General features: G+C 38.6%; 1 protein-coding gene across 3 annotated transcripts in view; it reads right to left on the reverse strand.

Annotated features, from left to right (window-relative positions):
- Positions 1–23,814, reverse strand: part of PDE4D (phosphodiesterase 4D) — a 1,495,323-nt gene that overhangs the window by 1,247,873 nt on the left and 223,636 nt on the right. The window contains exon 1 of one of the 3 annotated variants that reach the window (XM_067031001.1): positions 2,579–2,739. The exons of the other annotated variants lie outside the window; for them this stretch is intronic. The gene's annotated coding sequence lies outside the window, so the exon portion shown is untranslated. Of the gene's footprint in view, positions 1–2,578; positions 2,740–23,814 lie in introns of those variants that run through there. 3 annotated transcript variants of the gene reach the window in all.

A 23,814-nucleotide genomic window follows, 5' to 3' on the forward strand; every position in this document is an offset into this window, starting at 1 on the left:
TTAAGAGGACTGGACGACTATACCACTGGACCACCAGGGAAATCCTTTGATTCCATTTTACAGATAAAGGAAGTGATTCCCAGAGCATCTCTGCTGCCAGAATTTACCTGTCCTTCCAACTAAACCAAAAATAATAGTCATTAGTAACAATACACAGAGTTTCTCTGGTGTCCTTTAATATAATCTTGCAGCCATAACTTGGTCGGGGCTTCAAAATCATCTGGGTAAGCCCAGTGCAAAATCATCTGTGAAATTAAGTAGAGTGCTTACAGTGCAAGAGGCAGGAGGTAGTTAATAACATAGACTATGTCATCATGATGTTTAGACATAATCTAATTCAGTCAGTAATGAGACGTGAGGTCTTAGAAAAGTCATTTAATCTTTTGTGCCTCAGGCTCCTGGTCTATGAAATGGGAATATTAATGGTATCTACATTTTAGGGTCACTGAAGAGATTAAATGAGAAAACATACATTAAGCATTTAATGTAGTACCTGGCATATAGCAAATGCTCAATTAGTATAGCTATTAATATACAATGAGAGTGTTGATTAATGGGCATTGTCTCACTCATAGAAAATCTACTGCAAAGTAATAGCATGGTCCCAACACTTCCTAAAAGGAGAGGACTGCTACCTGATTTTAACTTTGTTTCCTCAGAACAATGTCATATTCCTTTCTGCAAGTTTAGTGATCACCCTTCATATCAGACCATGTCAACCACAACAGCTGAGATTAGAAAGAACACATATTTCACCTTTACCAACAGTAACTAATTGGAACAACTCGGCATCCACAAGGAATCTCTCTTTTTTATACCTCATGATAACTATCCATGACTAACTTTCTGTTTCCTGAAAAACATTCCAGATCTCATTCCAGTATCTTGGGAGCCAATGAGAAGTTGGTTCCAATCCTAACTCTGTTGCTTACTAACTGTATGACTTGGGGAACTCACTTCTTTTCTATGAGCCTCAATTTCCTCATTTATGAATAAACATAATTATAACATAGGAGGTTGTTATAAGTATTAAGTAATTTAAATTCACAATTAATTTCTCTTTATCAACGCTGTCATCAAGTCCTCAAGAATAGGCTTGCTTTTGGCCATGATTTACTCTTGGGTCCAAAAAGTAGCCTGTATTAGACAATGTATTTTCCAACCTAACCTCAGCAAGTGAATCCTCAGACATTGCTTCTGTACAACTCTTTACATTTCTCTAAATTGATGGTGTCATTTTGAATTATAATCCTGATGTTTAACAAACTCATCATCTGTCTAGACACATGCATGTCAAAGGAAAAGCTCATGATTTCAGTATTACATTTGGAATCTCAGATTTTAAGTTTAGTGATTAAACATCAGAGCAGTTCTTCCATGCATCTTTACCAAGCCTACCTTATGGAATCTCCAGAAAATTAATGCCACCAGACTGTCACTCCAATTAGTCAAAGGAATACTCTCTATTCTAAACTGTTGCTAGAATCAACTCTATGTGTAGAGTTCCAAAATCACATAATCAACACAATCAAGGATGTTATCTCAAACTTCAGCATCAGCTGGCCAATTACTTTTATAGTTTAAATATCTTTAACATGGCCTCATCAGAGATTTGAAAACATCTTTTTTTTTAAAGGTTTTAAAAACCATTTATTTAAAGATTAAGGGACAGACAGAAATCAGAATCTACGTTATTTCACAAATGCTTAAATTATGGTTTTATTTAAAATATGAAATCAGTAACCCTAAACACATGTCCCCCAACCATCCAGAAATGTGCTCACAATTTGAATCTCATGAATGTTTTAGAATAAAAGTTAGTCAGATAAATACATTTACTGGATACATATTACATGAAAAACTTTCTAGTCAACACATTGGGAAGTATAAAAGAAATATAACTGGCTCTCCCCTCAAGGAAATAATAATACACACCCATAACCAAGAGGACTGATAAAGCAACACATTTTGAACATGTGAGCTAACACAGTGTGGACAAGACAGAATGGAAAGAAGATGAGGAGGCAGATCTCTGAAGAAGTAGCGCCCACACTGACAGGGAAAGGAGTGGGCTTTCTTCTTGGGTAAAACACATATTGGTGTGGAAACAAGAAAGTTGAGTTTTAAATTACTTAACAATACTATAGAGTCTAAAATTCACACAGAAAAGATGGCCAAGGAGAATCTGGATTTAATCCTACATGCACCTATGCAGCATTATACAATCTTCAGAGGAAAAAAAATGATAAAAATAGTATTCAGGAAAGACTATTCTCAAATCATTTCCATCTATTCTTTGCGGTTCTGCACAAAACCCTTACTTTTAAGGAGCTTTTGCTTTCTTTGCTATAGGACAATTTTTGTGGCCCTAGCAATTCCCAAACTAATTTTGAGTTTTTCTCGCAAGACAAAACATTAGTATTTATCTTAACACTACGACCTGCATGCTTCAATACAGCTTTTCAAGTTTCTTTCTTGTTTTAAATGGCATCCTTAGTTTACAATGTGTCTGAAGGCATTTAGCATTTAGCTCCCTGATAAAATGACAAGGGACTGAAATAGACTGCAGGAAACTTACATTAACTTCCGTCCCGTCCAGTGGTTTGGGGAGTGAAGCTACGTTAGAGAAAGCATTACTTCCAGCAGATGCTGACAGAACGCAGCAGCTTCTCAGACAAAATGGACATTTCTCCGTCAATCTCCATGGAGTATCTTAAGCAATCCCAGCAGCAGAGAGATGTGGGTTGCCAAATACAGACACAATCTGTCCCCTCTCCTAAAATGAGGTTGATTCTCATTATTCTCAAGGAGTCACACAAGCTGTTGGCAATTTGTTCAAGTGAAGAGCAAACCATACTGAATAGTTGCAACACTTCAGACCTCCAAGGGCAGCAGAAGCAGAATGTACCCACAGCCCCAGTTGACCGGCAATTTCTGGACCTTTCCAATAATAGCTGAGACAAAGGGGGAAATGAAGCCTGTCACATACACATCACTAGCCAGGCCTGGCTTTTGTAATGCTGAACTAACAGAAAGAGGGGACCATTTAGTAACTGTATTACAAAACAGCCCACAGAACAGCCTGCTCTGGCTGCCCACGCTGATGGCAGCAACACGCTGCTTCATACCCTTGCCTAGGCATCAGCTACAGCAGTAGTGTGTGCTCACACCTGCAGGAAACAGAACACTTTTTTAATGGAATGAAGCATTCATACAATTCAATAAGAAAAAGAAATGGCCAGACATGCCATAGTCCTGGTCAAGGGTGGGTGGCATTAAGGTCGGATTAAAGGGAAAAAAAGGAACCATAGCTGGATAACTTTAGGAAACTTCTCTTGAAGATTTGAGGATTTACGACGTACTTTTTTTTTTTTTAAGGCTCAAATCTTTCAGGAAAGAAATCTGTTTCGATTAATTTCACCTTGTGCATCCTACCACGACCACCATCACCACCGCCTGTTTTATAAATGGGACCATTTTTCATCTTATGTCTGTTAATATCTCATGGAAAATCCACAGGGAAAAGCTGCTCTAATCTGCCCACACCTTAAATGATAAATTGAGGCTCAGAGACACTTAGTAAATCACACACCAGAAGTAGCTATGGCAGAAACAGAGTTGATTTCCAGGACACTAAGTCATTCCAGTGTTAATCCTACGGTCCTATAGATCATATACACCAATGTCACATTTTTTAAAAATAACATATTTTGGATATTGATTAACAGAACCAGCACGATTTTAGGACAGAGCAGGGAAATTCTAGCAATGCATAGAGTTGGCAAAAAATGTGAAGATCTAAGTGAACATAAGTCAACACTACAACCTGAATTTAAACTAGAAAAGCCTGTATTCTCAATCTAGAGGAGAGACGACTTAAACTAGTCACAGTAGTTGGAGTAGTTGTTCTCTAGGGTAGGCATATCCTCTGTCAATCTGTTCTGGAATGACAGACAACGACGGTGCGTGGATGCAACTCTGTTTCTATAAAGTTGGTCATCCCAGCGGAGGAGATGAAGAACAAAAATCGACAATAACAGGATCCTTCACTGAAAACCATCTAACTGCACAATGAGTTCCTAACGGAGCTGCTGTCCTCTACACTGGAAGTTTCATTAAAAAAATAAGATAGATTATCATCTACTGGGAAAGGTATAAAAACAGTACTGCCTAAAGAAAAGAGATGGACTTGATAAAACTGCAAAGTCATTGTCAACCTTTTGAGCCAGCCTCTGAGTCAGAGGCTGGCTATGCTGTCTGTGTGCTATCCAGAGACTTGCCTCACATTCTACTTCTCAGCCTCATCTTTTGATCATTTTGTTGTTTACTGGCATCTCTCTCTACCCTATGGGGAAACACGAAAGTGAAAGAAGACTGGAAACAAATTATTAGATTGAATTCCTTCCTAGATAGATTTACTTCTTTGAACATAAGATAGAATAGAAAAAGGTAAAAATTATGACTAAAATATGATTTGGATTATTTGTTCATTTTTGTATCCCATTTCTTGATCAAATAGAAACAACCTGAATGTTGGGGGTAATTCACTGACCCAGCTACATTGGAGAAGAGTTGCTCTAATGAATGGTCCAAACTTAAGACTTTTCAGAACCAATTATTCTACTCCAAATCAGAAACCATGAAGGTTTGAACCAATTCCCTTTCTCCAACACATCCTCTCCTACATCTGTTTTTAGAACCCATGGCTAAAAACAAATAATTCTGAGAAGGCTTTAGAGGAGTTTCAACATGTAACGAAATTAACTTCCTTTCTATTCAATTTAACTTTAAATTAAAACAAAATATAAACAACTGCAACACTAAAATCCCTCCATTGAAAAAAAGAATATGTATGCTTTTGGAGTATCCAAATTAATTAGCATTGATGGTCTGTAGATGAATTTTGCTTATCATGAAACAAGGAGGTAGACTGAGTTTAGCACTTACAACCTAAAGATAACGTCTAAAGTTTAAAGCTTTTAATGATTTTTTAAAAATCAATTTGCATTGGTCAAGATTATAGTATAGTCCTATAAACCCTATCTAAAAGAAAAGCCGGGCTTCCCTGGTGGTGCAGTGGTTGAGAGTCCGCCTGCCGATGCAGGGAACACGGGTTCGTGCCCCGGTCCGGGAAGATCCCACTTGCCGCGGAGCAGCTAGGCCCGTGAGCCATGGCCACTGAACCTGCGCGTCCAGAGCCTGTGCTCCACAACGGGAGAGGCCACAACAGTGAGAGGCCCGTGTACCGCAAAAAAAAAAAAAGAAAAAGAAAAGCCTCCTGAGTACATAATAAGAAAAAAGGAATTGACAATTTCCCGGGCTCCAAGCGTACATGAAACAGATTTTTTTAAATGTTTCTGCAGTTTTTTATTCTTTTGAATTCCCCCAACCCTGCATCCTACATCATATTCACCAGAAGAACTGAAGTTCCCCTGTGTCCTCTTGGCGCTAATCATGTCCTATAACTAGGTGACTGACAGAACTTCAGTGCAGTCTGTGTAGTTCAGGCACAGAGAACTTATCCCCAAGTATCTCTAGTCTCCTCACCAACATTCCATCTCAGTGTTAAGACAGAGAGGGGAAAGATAAATATGCTAAGGTCCATTGGATCTGCCGTCATTACCCAGAAAGCTCATTATCACCTGGATTTAGCAATAATATTGATTGCACTATGGCCCTAAACACACTACATGATATAACACAATTGTAGAATGGACAGCCAACTATGCCTGAGCTGGTTCATCAAACACTGGGAAGAACAGGAGTTCTGATAACTAATTTAAATGCTTTGTAAGTGGGGCTAAAGACTGGACAAAAATACAGCAAAAGAGCAGCACAGCATAGTGGTTAATAGTGTGGGCTTTTGGATCTGGGGAAACCCAAGTTCAAGACTGACACTGACGCGTGCTTTGGGACCTGAACCTCTGACCCTCAATTTCTTCCTGTAAAGTTGGGATCATGGTAGTTCCTCATGTCTAAGTGCTTATTAAATGGTAGCTACTATATCATTATCTTCTTAACAGAAGAGTCCCTGAACCACGGAAAGCTTCTCTTTTTTCACATCTAATATATCCTGTCAACAGAGGAGGGTTTCCTTACCCTGTGATTTAATCTTAAAATAAAATGATTTAACAAAAGTATACAATGAGACACTAAGACCATCTCCAGTTTTCAGCAGAATAGAATTAAGGTCCCATTATAGGAACCTTCTAAAATACATTGACATTGTATATGTATTTTTCAACAATACTTTCTAGTTTTGTCAGCTAAACCTTGGCAAAAATTCCTCCCACATGCTAGGGCATCGGTTCACACTAACAGTAGTGATGAGGGGAAAGGTGGGGGAGAGGAGGAGCTCACACCTCCTTCTGAAAGATAACCCTGAGGAGAATGGAAAATGGAGCAAAAAGGCAGTTGGAATCAAGTAAGACGTGCCTCGACTCCCTAATTTCTGGTACTTTGGGATGACCATTGTTATTTGTGCAAGAAGGAGAGGCAGTCTGGATGGGATGGAGGAAAAGCAGTAGAGGAGAAATCACTACAAATTATAAACAAAAACTTCGTCTTTGCGATTGACAACTTCTCCTGGGACTTCCTGAGCCAATTAGTATCAGTTGCTGAGATGGGTTTGGTCATACAAACCTCTGCGCTAAACCCACCTCCTGTGAAGCAACAAAGCCTCTGTTAATGAGTTTCAGGACCAATCATCTGACAAAGAGTCCCGCTAAGGATGCTACAGTGGACCGGCAGGGAAACTCCCTTAAATTCTACTGTCTTACTGGAAACCAAGACACTCTAAAATAATGACTTGGCTCATTCTTACCGCTCCTCTTTTCCTTTGCTTCTAATCACGGGAGATGACAGTGACCACATGCCCCGTATAAATTTGAATCCATTGCTCCAACTGCTGGGCCCAGCTGTTTTCATAGGTGGCAGAAGTGATGTTGCAAAGAGCAAATTGTAAATCCAGGCAAAGAACAAATGACAAGAATTGTCATATCTCTAGATCTAGAGTCACCGTCTCCAGGTGGGAGACACAGTTAACACGAGCCCTACAAAACAGTTAAAGCAGAGTTTAGCAACATCTGGGAAACTGCCTAGTCAACTTGCTCTTGTAAAATTCATCATGGTGTCTCCACTGCTTTAATACACAGAGCTCAGGATGCCTTGTGAATCCATTCAGGGTAACTCAGACAAACTGACACCAGTTTTGTTGTCTGATCTCCTAATAAATGACACCCATCCTCGTGGAGGCATACCCACTTGGTTCCTACTATCAAACAATCAAGCAGCAGCTGTTGACAAATCCTATTATGAACACAGCACTGGATAGGGCACTCTGGAGAGAAAAGAAAATGCCTCAAAGTCCTTGGCTTCAAAAAGCACAAATGAACACGTCGTATAATACTACACGTGAAAAATAATAAACTAAAAAATGTTAGGGAGCTCTGAAAAGGAAACAAAGAGATAAATGCAGGAATGGCTCCCCAGAGAAGGTCAGATATGAGTTTAATTGCTTAAATGATGAGACTTAGATTGGAGGCGTGGGTAAGGAAAAATTTTAGAAGTGGGAAGACACAAAATGTCAAGCCTTAAATGATAAGACGCAATGTTCTAAAAGATATTGATTCCCCTCAAGCTCAAGTCTTCATGAAAATAATCAAAAGGAAATCACAGATAGAGCTCCCAAAGTTTTGCATAGGCCAAATTCTCCCTGACATGATTCCATCATCATGGCTCAGATAAGTGGCTGCTGATTAATTTGATATCAGCACATACAGAATATGATGGTACCTTGGCCTAGTGATAGCTAAAGAAATCACAAAAACAGTGGCATGGAGGCTCTCCAAACCACCCCGTCCTCTCTCTGTGGCTGGCAGCAGCTCTCTCCACAGACAAATTAGAACTGGAGAAAATAGCCAGGCAAAACAAAATTGAGAGAGACAGGCACTAAATTCTTTTCAAGTTCATTAGGCAAATAGACCAGGATGTCTCAGAAGGTATGAAATATAGTTGGTTTGCCAAATTCAGCAACATTTGGCAAGGTCTGCCTCAACAAAAGTACATCACTCTGACAGTAAGCTGTGAACAGGGGATGTGGATTATGTCTTCATGATCCATTCTTCCCTTGGCTTTTCTGGGATATTTCTGAGGTTGGAAGAAGCTAGAAGGCAACTATGAGCTCTGCTCACACACTTCACTCCATCCCCCATTGTGGAATAATAAAATTTTATAGCTGGAAAGAGAGAACATATACTGTAATCCTTACCCAGAAAGGGCCTTTAGAATTCACTCATTCGTTTATTCAACAAATATTTATCGAGTGCTTACTATGTGCCAGACATCACAGTGCTAGACACCAAAGATATAGTCATGAAAATTACAGGCATGTTTCCGGCTCTGTGCAGTTTACAGGAGAGAGGACACATAATTGGAAAGTGGAACTATACTTGACACATGCTAAGAACAGAAAAATTGGGTGTGCTGAATTTTGATCACCTCTTCTTCACCCCATTGGTGAGGGAAGGATTCCTACCATAGGGCTGTGAAGGTGGCTGAAAACATGACACATAATACGGGATGGCTGAGACCTACAGCAGTTCAGTAGTCATAAATACTCACAGCCCAGGGGAAGACACTGCCTGCCACGCAGGGACACTTGGGGTCACTCATGAACAGAGTGAACAAGCGAAGGCCATAGGAGGTGGGTTTTATAGTAACAAGAGGATGAGGTGACCCCTAGTTGCCACAGGAGGATATAACTGACTTGTTTGAATAATTCCCTGGGCCGTCAGGGAACTAAAGGCCACCACTCAAGGTGAAGTGAGCCCTGCGTTTGGTCCATGTGATTAGGAGCATTGTTTGGCTGGGAAGCACAGTGGGGAGGGAAACTGCAGTTGGGCCATGTGAGGCTCTTGCACTTTTACCGGAGGTCAAGGCTGCACATGATCTTGAACCTTATGAACCTCTTGAACCAGTGGGAGCACATAAAACAGTCCAAAGGCCAGCCCTGAGATCACTTACAATTCAGTCAGAAAGCCTTAGTTGGTGGGAACCTAGAGTCAGAAAAAACTGTTTTCTCTTCCATTCTTCCTCCTCTGTACATGGCAAATAGTGTGGGTATACAAAGGGTCCTGGGGGTCACCCATCTGTGTCTCAGGTCCAGCACTAATACCCTGCTCCTCAAAAAAAAAAAAAAAAAAAAAAAAAGTAGGCTGCATCCTTTCTGGGATACCACATTGCCTTCCCAAGCTAAAGGCTGGGCGGGTAAGATGTGGGCAAGGGGCTCTCCGAAGCAGCCTCTGTGACAATTGTATTTAATACAAGTTAATAAAGACAGAAAGCCCCCTTATGTGAGTGAACATAAGTTCGCAGGAATAGAACTGAAGTTACAGAGGTGCAGAGAACATTGGTCCCTCTCCTCTCGAGAAAGCAGACAGTTTGGTAGAAGCAGCCGAACGCAGACAGAGGAAGAAGTGTGCTTGGCTGAACAGGACTTGCTGAGAAGCAACAGAAAGCAGGAAGCAGGAAGCCAGATGCAACAGGAAGAACAGGCAGATGTTTACAAGATTGAGCCCACTGTTGTCACTCAAACGGGAGGATACTTCCTGCCCTAAACACAATCTTCATAACAGTGAGTGTAAGGGAACGAGAGAGAAAGTGTTTATAGAGATGTTAAAATCTCCTTCAAAGAGTGTAGTTTGTTTCCCCACAGCAGGCTATTGGAAAGCCTGTGAAAGCAGACCCTTGAGAGACATAGAAAGTAGAATCAGAGTACATTTTCATGGGACTTCATAAAGAAGGAAATCCCTCAGGTCAAGAGTCTAGCCATATAAACGTTTTGTAGAAGAAAAAGGTCAGCTTCCAAATGGTAAAGTGCCAGCTGGTGTCTTTCTAACTTGCTCCCCTTCCTTCCTCTGCACCCGACATTGTCAACAGCATCCCCGCACTGGTGCAGACTCACCCCTGGGCGGCACAGGCATGGAAGGATGCTCATGGATAACGTGGGAGGGGCAGGAGACTGAGCAGCCTCCAGACGTCTGCTTCTGGAACTCTGACACTGTCCACACATGGGTGTACATCCCATGAGCATCAGTCCTCACTTTCTGACCCGGGCCCAATTCTAGCTGGATATACAACTTAACTCAATAAACAGAAATAGTTCATTAGTAAGCAGATAGAAGGAAGACATCTGAAAGTCACACCCGTCTGACTGTCTCCTCAGAGCTATGGAGGAAGTGGAAGTAGAAAGTCAGCAGATACACTGTCTCCTGTATTCCACGCTAAGCCAAAAATCATACCTTTGTTCTCCTGTGATACAGACCAAATGATAACATCTCAACCATCTTCCTTTCAATCAGACCAAGAGGACTGAAGAAAAGCATACAGCTGTCACTATGACCACCTATGGTTTCTGCCCAGACCACTCAGGGACTGCTTTATTCTTTCTGTGTCTCCTTTTACCACACAGGTGTTATTAAAATGACAACCTTAAAAAGAGCACTAAATTAAGTGACAGAATGAAGCAGTATGGAAAAAATTAAGTTAAAACTGAACATATATGTTGATTCTAATTATATTAGAAATATGCTTGAGGGGAAAGGACTTGCAAAAAATGCAACACTATATTAACAAAGAGGCAAAGAGAAGAGAGGAAACCCTTATCAGGGCCAGTTGCTATATATCAGGTTCTATGTGCTTGGGGTTAGGATAGAACTGTTTCGTCTGTGCACTTATGTGTGTGTTTGTATCTTTCTGTATTTTCCAATTTTTATTAATGGGATTATAGTACATAAATTAAAATATATAAAGTATACATGCACATAAAAGAATTAGAACACTCCAAAACAATATGTCGTCATAGGAGCTATTTATTATACCTAAGAAAGAGCTTGAGTTAGAAGCAGACACACCCAGCTTAGTCTCATGCTAACTGTGTGCCTGTAGGCAAAACAGTAACCCTGTGGGCCTCAGTTTCCTCACCCATAAAAATAAGGATAACACCAGCTACCCCACAGCTTTTCCTAGGCAGTCAGTTATAACATCTGTGAATGATGTTATGATATCCATGAATGAATCTCACCCAGTACTTGGAAGTACTCAAAAATACTCCTTTCCTTACCTTCTACACAAGTCCTCTGTTCAATGCACGGATTCCCTCCTCTATTTTGATTCAAGGCCCTTTGCAGAGATTAGATTGTGGAAGGGCTTAACAACTTGAAAAAAAAATGATCAGACAGCTGTTTCAAGATCTGTGTTTGCAGCTTTATTGCACCAAAGAAAACACTCTTCCTTTATCTGTAAAATCTGCAGTCTGTGGCAAGATTGATCAGGGCCTTGCAGGGCTTTCTGTAAAGTAAGGGCACCTCTCCTTCATTCCCCATTGAAAGGCTGGCTCTAGTGTGTGTGTTGCTCTTGGTGGTGGTGTTTTTTCCTCACTTACTGCCTAATGTAAGGCTGTGAGAAGACAGAATCACCCACCGCCAGGGAAAGGGAGGTTTTTCTAGCCCTGCACTGTGCAGGCCATTCAGGCACCAGGCAGGGAGCTCCTGTGGCATCAAGCCCAATGAGTGATCCAAGCACAGAAAGAGGCCTCCATCCTGCCCTGCCAGCTTCATCATGACCAAGATTATATAAAGGAAACTGCCACTTAACAGAAGAGATCATTCTCATAGCAAAAGTCTCTATCACCCCTGCACATGATAAAATAATAAAGTATGGGGGGAATGTTTAAGAAAGTAATAGATATCAAATGCAGTGCTCTCAGACATACATTATATTTGCTTACATCTAGGAGTTATCAATGACTTAGAAGCTGTTCCTCTTCATCTCTTCAATGAAACCTTGTCTTCATAGGGAGGAGGAGTAGGGAAAACACTCCCATGAACAACAGCACTTGCAACCACGGATGGGGTCCCTCCATGGAGGTAAAGGGTAACCTCTTCAGGTGTGGTCTGGTTCCTCACAGGCTTAGCAACTTACAGAGCATCCATAGTATCACAGAACTGGATGGATGCTTGCAATGTGATCCCAAGTCTCAGGGCAAAAGTTAGAAACCCAAGATCTAGTCCTGACTTTTCCTCCAATCTCCTATGAGAGAGAAGGCAAATCTCCTGGGTTCTTCATTATCTCTTAAATAAGGGCATCATTCTGTTAAAAGGCTCTGAACCTGCAGTCTAAAATTCTGCCAAAATTATACACCATAGTTTTTGTCTATGGGCAGACGTTCATTTTTCAGAGAAAAGTTCCATATCATTTATCAGATCCTCAAAGAGTCCTGTAGTCCAAAAATACATTAAGAACAACTATACTACGTCACAAGTTCCCCTCCAGATCCCCATTGTTGGAGCAAATATTTCTGATTATGAAACTCACAGACTTAGAAAACAAACTTACAGCTAACAAAGGGGAAAGGAGCAGGGGGGGATAAATTAGGATTAGGGGATTAATATATACACACTACTATATATAAAATATATAATGAACAAGGATCTACTGTATAGCACAGGGAACCCTACTCAATATTCTGTAATAAGCTAAATGGGAAAATAACTTGAAAAAGAATGAATATATGTATATGCATAATTGAATCACTTTGCTGTACACCTAAAACTAACACAACATTGTAAATCAACTACATTCCAATATAAAATAAAATTTAAAAAATAATAAATAATAAAATAAAACATGTATAAAACTACACATTCACTGTAGAAAAAAATTTAAATGTAGCCAAAAAGAAAAATTCCCCATAATTGGGTCATCCAGAGATAACCACTGGTAACATCTACATACACAGGAATATTTTTTATGATGGTATATTCAAGTTACACTCTGTTCCACTGCACATTTTCATACATTAAAAATTCTTCAAAAAATTCCTCAAAAACAGCACCTTTAGGTCGAATAATATTTCATCATAAACTTTTAATTATATTTTGTTTAACAGTTTGCCCATTGTTGAACATCTATGCTGAGTCTAATATTTTGCCATTATCAATAATGCTGCTGTGGATGTTCCTCAGTCAAATTGTGCTTATTATACTTTTGGGAGAAAATGGGGAGCTACTAAGAGTTTTTGAGCAAGAAAATAGCAAAATCAATATTTGTCTTATGACATTACAGGAGATGAGTTGAAGTGGGAGAGAATAAAGGCCTAATGATAAGGTAGAAGGCTGTTATTTGAGAACCTGAACTGAGGAGGGAATAGTGAAACAGGATACAAGGTCCAGATGTAGAACACATGTCAAGTGGAAATCACCATGAGTCGATGGTTCACAGGGAGAGAGGAGAGTCCAAGTTCAGGCTGAGGTTTCTAGCCTTCATGACTGGGAGATCAAATATACCATTAACAAAGACAAGGAAGCTAGGCTGAGAAGCCAGTTTGGAAAGAGGCAAATGAGGAGTTATATCTCCAGAAGGTCACTGCAATTTGAAAGATATAATTATTGAGCGAGTTTTTTTAATCTTAAGAAAAAAAAAAACTTTAAAAAGTGACATACTTTAGGACAGGAATTTATAACAATATAAACTGGGAGGTATGCACCAAGAGAACTCACTTAGCTCTTGAATGTTCAAATTCAAGCAATTAGGTATTAGTAATAAACATCATTTAAAGCACAGAAGCTGAAGAGTTTGCTTCATTCAGATCAGAATAATACTTCATAATCATGACTATATAAATTTTTATATTTTATAAATTTTATATAGATTTTTAAAATTATAACATATTTTTCAACTTTATTATTTTGTTTTACTTTTTCATTTTATAGATTCTTTTAATCAATATGTTTCAGTTAAATGAGCTAATTGCTAGGGGGGAGAATCCAGAAATTAAGGTCACTAGCATATAAAATGCCACCACATGTCATTGGCTCAGAGCTCTATTTCTAGGAGAAGGTCACCTAGGAGTCTAATTCAGTGAAGATTTTTCTGGCTTTCTCACGACATAGTGAAGCCATTAGGAATGACAAGTAGAGATTTTCTCAATGGGGTCTCTGCTTACCTTTCAGGTCCCCAAGTCAGGTCTGAAATAGTAACTCTGGACTTAGGTTTAAAATGCCATCTTCTACTTAAATATTTACCATATAAAAATTTCTACATCATTCTTTATTACTGGACCATATTCTTGCCCAAAACTTTATCTTGCCAAACAAGAATATAGATGCATTTCTCATAAGGTTCTTTGAAAACACCATTTTTACCGATTCTGAAATACCAAAGACAGTCAAAGATGTAGTGACCAATTGGCAGGGAAGCTATTAATGCTATTTCCATTTTAGTATGAGGTTACTTTTATCTTTTATAGCCACCCTCCCTAGTGTGATAAATCTCTACCACAAGTATTTATTGAAAGACTTTTTCATGTGCCAGGCACTGGTACTAGGTGCTGATGGTATTAAGCTACAGAACACTGAGATCAAGCTCAGTAAAATGTAATTGACCCAATTCCTTTCTCATAACTGGGAATTAAAGGGACAAAGAAATTAACCAGTTTCTTCTAACTTCTAATCCTCCGATTTCACCTTCTAATTCTTTCTTTTACTGTCCCATGCTGGGTGACAGGAAAATTGACTAATTACATGACAGCCAGAGTGGCCTAATCCCCACAAAAGAAAAAGCCCTATATAATAATTCTAAAAACCAGAGAAAATACTAGGAGAATGTTCTGATAGCCCCAAGTCTTGCCTGTGCTAACCTGGTTTTCAGATAAGACCATGGGAAATGTGAAATGAACAGCTCGAAGTGTCATTTCAAATGAAGCACGGCACTTGAATGGCCTCAAAATGAGTTATAAGTTACACTAGGCCATACTTTTATGTATAAGGTAAAAGAACATGAAATAATTTAAGAGAATGGCACACAATATGGCAAAGCACCTAAAGACCATGATCTATGCCCTAATTGCAGGGGAAAATAAAATGAACTGAACCCTGAAAAATAAGATTTAGATAAGCAGAAAAGATGTAGAATGAAGAGGTGTATTCGAGGGCAATTCCTGGGTGAAAGTGCATAAGGAAAGGCACAGAAGCAGGAATAAGTATACCCAGTTCCCAAATTGACATTAATTTGCACCTCAACATGGTCTAGAAAGGGACCATCAACCCTAGACATGCATCAGCATCAAAACTGTGCTCTGCAGATTGCTAAAGCAGATGACCTGATGAAACAGAAATCAGGAGATGTAAAACCCACATGGCCTCTTGGATGCAGAATTCTGATGGAACACAGATGGAAAGGCCTGGAGATGCTGAAGCAGAGTGTTTGTTGCCAATCCATATGCTTCTTCATTTGCTGTTTATTTCCTAAACTTTGGTTTATGTTACAAAATTTCCCTAGTCAAATATGCACGTAGGAAATGAACTGCAATCTTTTAAACATGGCATCTCCTTCAAAGTTTGGAAGTGCAGCTCCCTGTAAAAAGAGACCCCACAAATGTGCAGATCTTTTAGAATGGCATGGGTTCATCCTTCACCAAAGAAGAGTGCCAACTCCATAACCTGAAGGAGTTTCATTCTTCTCTGACCTACTGCTGATGAGGTGTATATTGGGCAATTTACTACATACAACCCAGAAACTGAAGTAGAAAAAAATAGTAAGAACTCAGAATATGGAATTGTATCAGTTAAACCAGAATCCTCCATCTGGTTCTGGAAGCAAATAAAGCCTAGGAAAAAAAAAAAAAAAGCTGCTGCAAGTAAATTAAAAATTTAGTTGTAAAGTCTTTTAAAAAAATACTTTATTATGATATCTTGGAAGACAAAAATATGTCATTCAGCCTAATGAGACTACTCCTTCTCCACTTATCTTAGGTATACTTTTTCCAGATACCCTGCTATAAGAAGCTGAGAGCTGTAATGAACAGAAAATCTGCCACCTATAACATGACTTGTGTCTTTCTAACAGTTCCACCTACCTCTCTCTCACTGATTTGCCAAGACAAGCTCCTTTCTTCATACTACTGGGAATTTTGTTTATTAACATTTATTGAGCAGAGACTCTAAAATAGACATTGAGTTTGATGCTAAGGACACAGAGGTGAATGAGAAAAGCCCTACTTTTAAGTAACTGTTGAGGAACTGTTGGTAAAGAGGGGAATGAAGTTCAGCATGATAATTGTAACACCAAGGATAATAAAAGGGTATGTTTCTCAGCCTTGAAAGAGGTGGGATTGAGGAAAGAATCTGTTCAGAGGTATTACCTTAGCAAAAAGGAGAGTAACGGTGAGCCACTTCGAAGAATGGAAAGACACTCTCAGTAGGGGCATCACCTACTCAGAGGCTTGGAACGTATAGAGATGGTGCATGTGGAAAAATGCATCTAGTTCAAGGTAGAGAGAATTGCAGAAAAAGTGGGCAAAGCACCAAATCATTAATGATTTTTAAGTCATATTAAGGAGTTTAGACTTAATTCTGAGAACAACGGAGAATCACTGAAGCATTTTAAAGATGAGAAGTGGCAAGAATAATAACACTCTGGATGCTATATGGAAAATGGATAAAAGAGGGCCAGCCTGAAGGCAGAGACATAAGACAGGATACTGCAATTTAAAAGATGATGAAGACCTGGACCAGAGTAGTGGCAGTCATAATGGTTAAAAAGCACATATATTTAAGAATAGTAGAATCCACAGACTCTGACAATAAGTTTGGAGTGGAACAAAGGGGAAAGGGTCCAAGATGACTCCCCAGTTTGTTACTTATCACTGAGTTAGGGAAAACAGGGAGAGATGGAGATGTAGTGGAGAAGATGAGTTCTATATTGGGCATGCTGATTTGAGGCAACTTTGAGAAATCGAAGGAAATATGTCCACTGGATCTGACCTGGCCATGTAGGGTTGAAGTTATCAGCACATGGGTATATCTTTATTTTTTTTTTAACATCTTTATTGGAGTATAATTGCTTTACAATGGTGTGTTAGTTTCTGCTTTATAACAAAGTGAATCAGTTATACATATACATATGTCCCCATAACTCTTCTTTCTTGTGTCTCCCTCCCTCCCAGACTCCCTATACCACCCCTCTAGGTGGTCACAAAGCACCGAGCTGATCTCCCTGTGCTATGCGGCTGCTTCCCACTAGCTATCTATTTTACGTTTGGTAGTGTATATGTGTCCATGCCACTCTCTCACTTTGTCCCAGCTTACCCTTCCCCCTCCCCATATCCTCAAGTCCATTCTCTAGTAGGTCTGTGTCTTTATTCCTGTCTTGCCCCTAGGTTCTTCATGACCTTTATTTTATTTTATTTTATTTAGATTCCATATATATGTGTTAGCATACGGTATTTGTTTTTCTCTTTCTGACTTACTTCACTCTGTATGACAGACTCTAGGTCCATGGGTATATCTTGATAACATCAGAATACCAGGTAAGCATGCCCAGTTAGAATGTGTAAAATGAGAAGAGATGCTCTAAAGACACTGGTCTCATAAGATGGTTTTAAGATCCATGTTACCTTAGAGGGGAGAGGTTCTACCCTCTCACAATACACTGGAATGATTGGTTTATCCCATTTGCTAACTTTTAACTGGTAATGAAGAGGAGAACCTTGAATGATGGTGTGTTAGGCAAATGTTGACGGTGGGGGTGTAGTGGTATAAGATGGAGATAGAAATCAGGGTGTTCAACATTGATTCTAAAAAATAAGGGATAAAACCAACACAAACTGGGCTTCTTAGGCATCTGAGGAGAAACTAAAGTCAGTGACCATCACTTTAAAGAGAATAAGAGGTATGTGTTCTTCAATGACTCCACAAACTAGGGGACAGAAAAAACTAGGAAAGGATTATTTACGTTTCATGGGTCATTGGAAGTCTCAGGTAGAGCTATCTAGACTGGTTGTTTTCAACTTTGGCTGCAATCCAACTTGGGAAATTTTTAGAAATGCAAATATCCAGATGTCCTATAGACCCTTGTTATTGAAATTGTGATCAACTACCAGTATCATTAGGCTCCCATTGGAGTTTGTTAATAATAATCTCAGACCCCATATCAGACCATGAATCAAAATCTATATTCGTATAAGACTCCCCAGGAGATGTATATGCACTTTGAGAAACAGTACCTCTGAATCACTGGAAGGGCTTGTTAAAACACAGACTGCTAAATCAGGAGTGGGGTTTGTGAATTTGCATTTCTAACAAGTTCCCAAATGCTGCTGCTACTGCTGCAGGTCTGAGACCATATTTTGAGAACTTCTGCTATAGACCAATTAAATCAGAATCTCCCTAGGTGGGATCCAGGTATCAGTATATTTTAAAGCTCTCTAAATGATTCTAATTTACAGTCAATGTTGGGAGCCACTGGTAAAGATCTTTTTCTGCTCCTGATTACACAAAGAAGGAAATGAACAAGAGAACAGCTTAGCTATGCTCTCAACCCTAGCTCAAACTCATGACTAAAACATTCTTTAATATAAGATGAATTTTGATTAATCACAGGAGAAAGAAAAATTCTGCTTCATCCTTAGTGACTCACTTCCACAGACATATTTGGTTACTGTTGAAAAAAAAGTCACCAAAAGTAATCATTAACTTAATCATCACAGTAACAATCAATTTATTAATTTCATTTTCTGATGATTCTTATTTAATTGGGAAACGGCATTTTGAAGGCCAGAATACGTTTCTTTTCATATTTTTAATAGAAGCAATTCTGAATAAATCATTGTTCTCCAATCAGCCTGCAAAACCAATTCTTTCTGTTCATCTGTTTGCTTTAGGTTTATTTTTTACCTTCTTTCTCTAGGTTCTTAAAATGGAAGTTTAGAGTATGATTTAAGACATTTTCTCTTTTCTAATGTATACATTTTAGTGCTATAAATTTCCCTCTCAGAACTGCTTTAGCTGTGTCCCATAAATGATATGTTGCATTTTTACTTTTATTCAGTTCAATGTATTTATTAAAATTTTCCTTGAGATTTCCTCTTTGACCCATGGATAAAAGGTGTATTGTTTGGTTTCCAAGAGTTTAGAGATTTTCCTGTTTTCCTTCTGTTATTCTTTTCTAGTTTAATTCCATTCTGGTCAGAGAAGCACACCTGTATAATTTCTATTATTTTTAAATTGGTTGAAGTTTTTTATGTCTTCAGATATGATCTATATTGATATACGTTCTATAGACACTTGAAAAATTTTGTATTTTACTGTTTGGGGGTGGAATATTCTCTAAATATTAAGATCCTATTGGTTGATGATGTTGTTGAGTTCTTCCATATCTTGGATGATTTTCTAACTAGTTGTTCTATCAATTGGTGCAAGAAAGGTATTGGAACCTTCAACTATAATTGTGGATTTATCTATTTCTTGTTTCAGTTCTATCAGGTTCTGCTTCCATATTTTCAGCTCTGTCATTTGCTTTATACATATTTAGGAACAAATGTCTTCTTGATGAAGTGACCCTTTTACTATTAATACATAAAGACCCTCTCTGTCTCTGGTAATTTTCTTTGCTCTGATATTAATATAACCACTCTGCTTTTCTTTGATTAATGTTTACCTGATATATATTTTTTAACCTTTCCTTTTTTTTTTTTTTTTTTTTGGCTGCATCAGGTCTTAGTTGTGGCAAATGGGATCTTCACTGCAGCATGCAGGATCTTTCCTTGCAGCATGTGAGCTCTTCATTGTGGCACTGGGGCTTCTCTCTAGTTGTGGCATGCGGGCTCTCTAGCTGTGTCATGAGGGCTCCAGAACACATGGGCTCTATAGTTAGCAGCATGAGGGCTCTATAGTTGTGGCAGGTGGGCTTAGTTGCCCCATGGCATGTGGGATCCTAGTTCCCTAACCAGGGATTGAACCTGTGTCCCCTGCATTGGAAGGCAGATTCTTAACCATTGGACCACGAGGGAAGTCCCATACCCTATTATTTTCAACATACCTATATCACTATATTTGAAGTGAGTTACTCTCATAGATAGCATATAACTAAGTAATATTTTTTTTATTTCATAATGACAACCTCTTAATTGATGCATTTGGATAATTTATATCTAATGTAACAAAAAATATGCTAGGGCTTAAGTCTGTCATTTTATCTTTTGTTTTCTCTTTGCTTTGTTTTGGTTTTTATTTCTCTGTTTTCTATATCCTATCTTCTTGTGGGTGACTTAAACATTTTTTAGAATTCCATTTTAATTTATCTATAGTGGTTTTGAATGTACCTTTTTGTACAGTTTTTTTAGTAGTTACCCTATGTATTCTGTTATATATACATAACTTATCACAGTCTACTGGTGGTGTCATTTTACCAGTTCAAATGAATTATAGGAATCTCACCTCTCTTAACATCTTTTTACCCTCCTGCATTTATAATTGTCCTAAATATCTCTTCTACATATGTTTAAAACCACATCAGAAAGTGTTATAAATTTTGTCAGTGAACAAACATACTTTAGAAAACTCAAATGGAGAAGGGAAGTCTATCCTATTTATATATATTTTTGTTTATCATGTTCTTTTTTTTTTTTTGGCCACACCACACGGCTTGCAGGATCTTAGTTCCCTGACCAGGGATCGAACCCATGCCCTCAGCAGTGAAAGCACAGAGTCCTAACCATTGGACTGCCAGGAATTCCCTGTTTAACATGTTCTTTTTTCCTTCCCGATGTTCCAAGTTTCCATTATTTCCTTTATGTCTAGAGACTTCCTTTAGCTATTCTTTTAGGGTTGATCTGCTGGTGACAAATTCCTTTGTTTTCATTTAAGAATGTCACACCAGCCCAGTAGGAAGAGGGAGGAAGACCTTATTATCGCCAGGTGAGTTTGGAAGTCCACACTTCCCATGCAGTCTCCACTGACACAGAGGGGAGGGCAGGCATACCAAAGTGAAGATAAAAGTTCTTATCCCCTACTTGATCTTTTCTGACATTATCCCAGTGGGGCTTCAGGGTACCACATTAAAGCCTCACAAAGATGAAAATCCAGGCTTCCCACTTGGACTTTGTTGGCATGAATGTGGGTGGGTCCATAGTTTTTTTCCCCTGTCTGCCTAGAGTTAGAGCAGTTCTTGTCTAAAAGTTTTCTGTCATGCTAGGGTGTCTCTTTCCTGGTCCTTTGGCAAGAGAGAGCAGGTTTTTGTTGAGGATATTTTTTATCTGTACCCAGTGTCATCTCTGGGTCACCAACTTCTTCAGTTCTAAGTCTGGGATACATGAGGCAAAAAGAAAACCCCAGGGAACTTACCAACTTACTACCATGTTGTTCTTTGGGTCCCAAGATCCCTAATCAGCCTGCCTTCTACCTTCTTAACTCCACCTTTCAGAGTATTCTTATTTTACATATACATACATACATATACATGTAATATATATATTATTATTTTATATAATATATATGTATTATTTTAGTTATACATAACAGGAGGAATAGGGGAAAGCATGTGTACTCCACCTTCCTGGAAGCAGAACTCTCCATTCTTTAACATGATGAATGAACTAATGAATGTGAAGAACAGGTATCCCTTGGAGAACAGAAATTACCTGAAAGCATTACCAAGTCACTAACAATGGCTAAAATATAATAAGAGGGTGAAGAAGTTTTCAAGAAGCAAATCAGGAAAAAGTGCAAAATAAAGTTCTAGATATACTGAGGCAGGGAGAGCAATAGCTCATGGCCTCAGGCTCACATGACCAAATGTCAGAAACTGTTGGAATCTTAGCAACACCTGAGATCCGGATGCATCACAGGCCTGGGGAAGCTATGTAACCTCTCCTCACTAAATAGCATTATTGTGAGAACTGAATGAATTGATAAATGCAAATAATTTATAGCAAGTATCTGGCTCACATTAAGGGATCTATAAATGTTAATTATTAATGTTGTTAGCTAAAAATATGTATATTACCTAAAATAAGAGCTTCTTGAGATAACAGAATTCTATCCGTATAATTATTAGGCCACAATTCTCCAAGGCTTAGAGGTCAGTGTTGAAGAAGAAACTGACCATCATCATTAAACTTAACATGGGGAACATTCTGCCTGTTACGAGAATTTTTACCTACTTCAAGGCACTTGCTTAAGTTCATAGGCAGCACCATTAATGTAGTTTAGAAAGAAATACTTCTTTTGAAAAAGAGATACATACCAGGAAGGGTAGAACTAATTCTACCCCTACTCACCCTACTCTGTGACTACTCAGACTTCCACCATCTACCAGACAGCAGTCTTCCCTAAACATACTACAAAGTACCTCAAAATCACCAAGTACAACATCAAACTTCTTGTTCTTGTTGAAACCTGCTCTTCCTCCAGATTTCCCTATTTCAGTGTCTCTCTAATGAACCATTAGCCTCTAAGGAAACCAAGACAGAAATCACAGTCATCCTTTATTCATCATTCCTAAAAAGTCACTAAGCATACTGATTCTATATCAAAAATACTTTGACTTTGTCACCTCCTGTTTCTCTCCACTGTCATTTCTGTAATAGAGCTACCAACACCACCCTTGCTCCCACCTGACCCAGTCCTTCATCCAGCCTCAACTTCTACTCCCTTCGCTTCCCTTCCTGCTCAGGAATGCAGCCAGATCAAGTGGTTTCCCAACATCTCCCCCAGCTCAATGCCTTTATGCATCTGTTTCCCTCTGCCTAGAATGCCTTCTCCCTCTTCCTTTTATATCCCACCTGCAAACTCCTATTCATTCCTGAAAACGAAATTGAATAATGCTTTTCTCTACATTTTTCCTAATAACTCGAGATCTAGATCTAGCTCTTTTTCCACTATCTATCTTTTCCCACTAGGCTGTAAGTTCCTCAAGGGCAGGGTCATGCATTCTTCATCTTTATAGTCTTAGGGCTGTTAAAAAAAAAATGGTAGACTATGAAAACAAAGAGTCTTAAATTGAAACTTTAGCTTTGTCATTTCCCAAGTATGTGACCTTGGATAATTTACTTTACATCCTGTCAACTAATTGGACTGAGAATATAACTTGCAGAGGTGTTGATCCTGTGAACCTTCAAAATAGATGGGGGATATAGAGCCACAAAATGCCTTAAGTTAGTGGCCTATGATTAATCTCAAGTGCCTTTCAAATATGAATATCACTTCTGTGCATAATAAAATCAGGAAAGTTTGGGAAGCATGAAATTACTTAATTGACCAGTTTGTGCATATGTAAATTATTGATGATAATGCCTGATTCAGAGGGTTATTGGAAGGATTTATATATGTTAAAGGACCCAACTAGCACAAAGTCTGGGAAACGGTTGGTACTCAACAAATGTTAGTTCTATTCATCTTCTTTTTATTTTTTCCTCTTTAAAGTCTTTTCTCCACTTTTCCGTTTTCTTTCTACTCTAGCTTTTTAAAAAATATATATTTTTCAGTCAATTCTACACTTATTCTACTTCCTATCTATTTTACTTTACTCCAACCCAGTCTCCCCTTATATCCTTATTCTATCGTCATTCAGACTCAAGAACACACACTTCAAAGATATGGCTTTCCTCCACTCACTATGCATGCATACCAACACTGCACCATCACCCACAAAACACCAACTCTGAATGCTGAGAAAGCTTTAGCAATAATTATTTCTCATAATAAAAATCTATGGGTGGAAGAAGAATTAATTTTCAAGGAGAATAAATCTCTTTCAGGACAGGTTTAACACAACCAAAACTCAGAAAAGATAAGCAAAAGAAAAGGAAAAGTAATAGAAAAAGAAAAGAAAAGAGATTATATTGTAATAGAAATTACATTGCTTCAAACAATAATCTTCAGCATATAAAACAAAGAAATCATCATCATTCTTGGAGAGAAGAATCTAATTTAATAGAAATTCATGTGACATAGCAATGAATCTCTTAAAAGGATG

This window comes from Kogia breviceps, chromosome 4 (assembly GCF_026419965.1).
Source record: "Kogia breviceps isolate mKogBre1 chromosome 4, mKogBre1 haplotype 1, whole genome shotgun sequence".
NCBI classification, from domain to species: domain Eukaryota; kingdom Metazoa; phylum Chordata; class Mammalia; order Artiodactyla; family Physeteridae; genus Kogia; species Kogia breviceps.